The sequence below is a fragment of the Suricata suricatta genome, chromosome 2 (genome assembly GCF_006229205.1).
Source record: "Suricata suricatta isolate VVHF042 chromosome 2, meerkat_22Aug2017_6uvM2_HiC, whole genome shotgun sequence".
Taxonomy (NCBI): domain Eukaryota; kingdom Metazoa; phylum Chordata; class Mammalia; order Carnivora; family Herpestidae; genus Suricata; species Suricata suricatta.
Genome location: NC_043701.1, coordinates 24,949,491 through 24,955,578, shown reverse-complemented (window position 1 = coordinate 24,955,578; position 6,088 = coordinate 24,949,491). Strand labels below are relative to the sequence as shown.

The 6,088-nt window shown below is 37.3% G+C and overlaps 1 pseudogene; it reads left to right on the top strand.

Annotated features, from left to right (window-relative positions):
• Positions 1-1,609: 1,609 nt before the first annotated feature.
• Positions 1,610-1,783, top strand: LOC115305389 (annotated as a pseudogene).
• The last annotated feature ends 4,305 nt before the right edge of the window (positions 1,784-6,088 follow it).

The window sequence follows — 6,088 nt, the reverse complement described above, 5'->3', positions numbered from 1 at the left end:
GCCTTTATATACACCGTAATTTGTTTAAAAATCGAGAGGATGATTGATTGACAAACAGTTGTTTCTACTTTTTGACTATTATGAATAAAATTGTTATGAGTATTAGCACACAAGTTTTTAAGTGGCCAGATGTTTTCATAACTTGTGCGTGAATAATTGAGGGTGAAATATCAAGTTTAATTTTAAAGACTATTCCCAAGCTATTTTAAAAATTACTTGTACCATTTACATCTTCAATACCAATATATAAGACTTCTATGTAGTGGTATTTCTTCTAGTTTTAATCCTCAATTCCCTAAGTACAATAGAAGCATACTTTCAAGTACTTATTATTTGTCTGCCTTATATGAAATATGTTTTGAAATTTCTTATCAAGTCTTTTGTCTAATTATTTAGTTAATATATATGTTTTAGTCTATATATATATTCTTTATATATTCTGGATACAAATAAGATATTCATAGTGTAAATATTATCTCCCAGTCTGTAGTCTGTTTTTTGTTTGTTTCTTTGTTTGTTTGTTTGTTTTCTGAAAGTTGTCTTTGAAAGAGCAGATCAGCAGACTGAGTAATCAGCTTAGTACCACATTGCTCCCTGAGGATGCTGGGTGGGGGCAGAGGCTCAGCTTACTGTTGGAACCAAACATCATCTTGGGGAGGTATTGGAGCATTGCCTGCTTCTGCCGGAAAGCAAATAGAATATCAGCTCCTCGTTTAGCCCTGGAGCTACCACTCCATAGGGAAACCTGTGAGTATGAGTACGCTACCTGCTTCTTCCTTAAGGACAAGGCAGGAATGGAGCAGAAAATCAACTTTCTGTTGGACACACATTGGGTGAGGGGTAGGGGTACAAATATTTTGTAAGTACTTAGCTGAATTAGGGTGGATATTGCCAAAATATGGGCCACACTTGTTCTATCATTTGGCTGGAGGAAACAGGCTTTTCTTGGAGATTTATCTGTGCCTCTTGAAGTTATGGGCTCCAGGAATGTAATATTTGGGATTAATGGGAAAACCAAGGAACTCACTACTTTGTATTTCATAAGTCCCAAGGTTCCTAGTAAACACATTTTCTTCCTTCCACCTTTAAGTGACTTTCTAGACCTATCAGTTGTGTTTCAAGGGGTTTTCAGTTGTAAGGGGAAGCTAATATTTCTATTGGCCAAGAATATATATATATAATTTTAAAATCTCATTTATAGTAGAATGAAAATAGCAAATACTTAAGAACTATTTAATCTAATGACTAATTTTCATAGAATACAAGGTAAGACTTTATTTTAAAATCTACAAATTTGAGGGCGCCTGGGTGGCTCAGTCTGACTCCGGTCATGATCTCATGTTCATTGGTTTGAGCCCCATGTCAGGTTCTGTGCTGACAGCTCAGAGCCTGGAGCCTGCTTCAGATTCTGTGTCTCCCTCTCTCTCTGCCCCTTCCCTGCTGGCATTAATTCTGTCTCTGTCTCTCAAAAATAAATAAAAACATTAAAAAAATTTTAAAAACTGTAAAAGTAATAAAAATAAAACCTACAAACTTTAAGATAAAGACATAAAAAGAAAAAAAACCCTTGCTCATGGATTTAAAAAGTCAATATTGGGCAGCAGGCACCATGTCTGGCCGCGAAGGTGGCAAGAAGAAGCCCCTGAAGCAGCCCAGGAAGCAGGCCATGGAGATGGACGAGGAGGATAAGGCACTCAAGCAGAAACAGAAAGAGGAGCGGAAGAAACTCGAGGAGCTAAAAGCGAAGGCCACAGGTGGAATTAAGAAATCTGGCAAAAAGTAAGCTGTCCCTTGTGCCTGAGGCAATGGTGATGTTTAATTCCATTCCCCTTGAAACCTCTGGATTCCCTGCCACAGCATCTGTTGCCATTTATAGCTAGAATGGAGTGTTGTCTTAGATCTTGTTGTACATTTAAGAATAAGCTTTTGTAAAAAATAATAAAATTAGTCAATTATACAGTGAAAAAAAACCCAAAAAAAAAAAACCCCATAAAACTAAAAAGTCAATATTGGAAAATATCTTTTATTTTTCTAAAACAGATTTATAGATTAAACACAATCCCAGTCAAATCCTCCAATGTATTTTCTGGACATTGACAAGCTGATTATGTACAATGCACTCGTATGATCAACTAGCCCACTCAGTTTTATATTTCTTGAGAGATATTTGGTATAATCAGAAACTCAGTGTGTGAGAGCAAACAAAATATATTTAACTTCATTAACATTAACCAGGAATTAGGACAGAAATATCAAGGTCATTGCCTTCCCTAGCAATTATTAGAATCAACTCTGAGTAAATTATATCTTAGACCACATAAATATTCTCAATATCTATTCAGAAAGAATTATAACAAATGTTTCATTAATTCTCTCTAAAACAAAATAGTTCTGTAAATATCATTTCTGATTCAATTTCCTGAATTTTTGTACTTAAATAGAACTTCCTACATATGTATAAGCCAGTACCTTTTCATAATTGGGTAAATCTCATAGTTCTTCAATACACGAGAATTCTGAGTGGCTTATACTCATAAATTTACCCGTAGAAACATTATACAATATGATGGCTCTGAAAACTATTGGATTTTCAGTAAGATACAGCAGGCACTAGATTCTAAACATCACTTAATACATTTGAAAGCACAATAAACAACAAAATAATGTAGTTATTCTAAGACTTGTTAAAATTCAAGTTGCACTACAATTTCTTGTAAATATTTGCAGAGCATCAGTTTATAAGGATGGGCATACCCTACAACAGTTCAGCTTCATTAAGAAGATATAAAGGTCTCTTTGTTAGAAGAAGTAATTAAATTCAGTTCTTAACTTGCATACGTTTCTTTTGCAAGATTGATTCAGATTTGATAACAGAAATGCTTTTTGGATAGGCTTAATCAATTCTAAATGGTCACCAAGGGACAGGGTCCTGAGCACACATGAGCAAAATCAATAGCTTCCCATCTTGTGTGGTTTGAAATGCACAGAGAAATCAGCACATACAGACCCCGCCCCCACTGACTACCAGCAGGTTTGCAGTCCAGATAATAGTCACAGAATCAGTTACAAAGTGGAAGCTCTTTGTGTAAGATATAAATGCTGCCTGAGACAGTATCATTTTAAGTCAATTTTCAGCGATTTAGCTATATTATTACATTTATTAGCTAAACACTTGACAAAATCTCAGAGGCTTGGTCATAGGAGTGGTATTTTGGTATGGGTAGAAGAGGTCCAGAGTCTAGTGTAACATTGGCATTGTAGCCATGAAGGCCGAGCATTCATGGGTAACTGTGGGAGACCGACCAGGCAGAAAAGTAGAGAGCAGAAAGTAGGATACAAAGGATGGAAATGGGACTTAAAAGTAAATTCCTCATGCTTTGAAGCTGGAACATATTTTGCCACTACACAGATGTTGCAGAATCTTTTTAGAGATGTTTATGGGTTCATCTCTTCAGGCTATATTTATGCAGGTCAAGAGTTGAGCAGTTTGATGTGGCATATGCATGCTTCCATCATATTTGATGTAGCATTTATCCCACATTTAAATCTATGAAATTGCCAGATCGCAGGAGCAATCCCAGTTTGCTATTGTCACAAAACAGGCTGACTGCCCAACTCTGCTGTAGAGAGGAACCTCTTGATACCTCTCTCTGTATTACACAGGTATCCTATGTGCTTGATATCAATTAACGCAGACATAGGAGACTGTGGAACTTATCCTTTTTCGTGACACGCATATATTGCTATTGGATGAGGAAGAATGGGACACATGAGTCCAAAGTTTGTTTTTAGTAGTATTTGTGTTTTTTTCCCACCAAATAATTCCTTCCTCTGCATGCTCTGCACAAAGTTAGAAATGTGGCTTATGAGCCAGAGGAGAGGCAAGGAGATGCTACCATGTCTGTCTCCATTCTCAGTGTGCTGAAGAGACTCAAACCATATCGATTGCTGCCAGCACAGCCCAGGGCAAAATAATTTCATTGAGAACATTAACACGCATAAGTCGACTGCTCAACACTCCTTGCTGGCCACGTCTTTTCTCTGTGTAAAAAGTTCAAAGCAATTAAAGTCACTATGGCGCATGCAAAGTATGTATTGTACTGAGGTAAAGACCAGTTTGTCTCCTAGCAGCATCACAAAAAATCCATTAAACCGTGAATTTGGGGGTGGGGAAGGAGCAGTTCTTTATATGATTCAATGATGATGCCGATTATTCGTATAGCTTCATATAAAGTATGAAGCCATTTACTACTTGAACAGTATCACGCAGTCAGGAAGTAAAAGAAGGATGATTCCCACCTTCTGGTGTTGAAGGCAGACTTCTCTGCAGAGTGAGGCGTGGGGACTACGATGCTCTAAATCACTGGAAGAGACATGGGTAACTGAAGGAAATTTGTTAATCTGTAGACGTTTTCTAAAGTGCTCATGCAAGCTACTGTTGTTTACAGACCTCCACAAAAAGAGCTGAAAATGTACTCTGCTCAGGCTGAGTGTGCAGTTTTCCGAATCTGGGAGTTTTCTTTCAGGATGGGGCCCTAAATCAACAAAGCAAATGTTATTCACAGAACAAGGACAACAAGAAGCTGTCAGCTGTAAAGGCAAAACTTCATGCCAATAAAGCTGCCAGGCTGTCTGCCAATGAATATTTATTTAGACAGTACCCTCTGGAAACCCTCATTGAGTGTTGTAACTCTCAAAATGTGGTGGCCTCATAGACACGGCCATTGTGCTCAAAGCCGGATCCCATAGACCCTATCACTTCATCTTGACATGAAGTTATCAGTCCAATGGTGAGCGTCTGCCAGTAGATAAATGTCTCCTATCTGTTCATTGGTCTTCTTTCTATAGCACTCTTCTGTCTGCTTAACAGAGCTGCCAAATTTTATTGTTACTATTTTTATTTTCTGCTCATCATGTAATGTTTTGCTCTAGAGTTTACATTCATTACTATATTGTCATAACAATCTTATTAGATCAATAGGGCTGATAAGCTCACTTCATAGAGTCAGGGGATGAACAATAACTGAATAACTAATTTTCACCAGGTCACACAGTTTATAAGTTTGAAACTCGGTATAGAACCAAGGATTATTTGATCTAAACTACTAGGTTTTGCTGCCTCTTTGGCACCGGCCCATGGTGGATCAAAGATGTGTGAAAAGTTGAAATATTAGTGTAGTACATTCTAAGAACCCTTACTGAATATGACCATTATTTATTTACTTGATAATATACTCATAAGATATGTCTAACAGAGACTCTGGCTGAAAAGGAATAAATATTGTGTTTCTTAGGGTTAAAAACCTTGCAATGTTTTTCCCAGTAAGGACCTAAATAGAATAGATTCTCAAAAATTACTTTGAATGAAAAAAAATCAATGAATACATTCCCATGCCAGCACATATGAAGCTTGAATGTTACCACTTTATCCTAACAGTAAGTAAAAAGCTGAACAAACCAAAAAAAAAAAAAAACAATAATAAGCATTTCTTCTTAGATGTGTAAGAAGCAAAACCACAGGGCAACCCATAAGTGAATATGGGGAGTCAAAACTGACCAGCACAGAAACCAAGATCAGGAACAAGTGCCAAGATAGAGAAACTTGAACTGTACTGATGAATACAGTTGAACATGAATAGGAATATAAACCTAAATATGAATTGCTGGAAGCTCATTGTGAACTTCTTAGAGTTTAAAACCACAGGGGCACTCAATCAAGGGATGCCCCCATACTTTTGTTAGTTTTCCCTCCAGGATCTCTTCTAGGTGTTTAAGGAGAAGAGAGGAAAATAATCCCCTGGTACTGCTAAGAGGAGAGGAAAAGGAACATCTTTACATACGTCACAATATTCTATTCTTTCAAGTAAGTCTGCCCTGAGAGAAATTATTTAACCAGAACCTCACTAACACGGAAGAAAGTAAACAAATTCAGCCAGATCCAGCTTTCCTACACCACTGAAAGGGCAGGGGGACTGATAAGTGCATGTAAGTTTCCCAGTCCAGAAACATGGGCTCACTAAAAGACACCAGACCTTCTCATAAGACTATAGGATAATCCCCCCCCACACACACACACCTTACTATCACA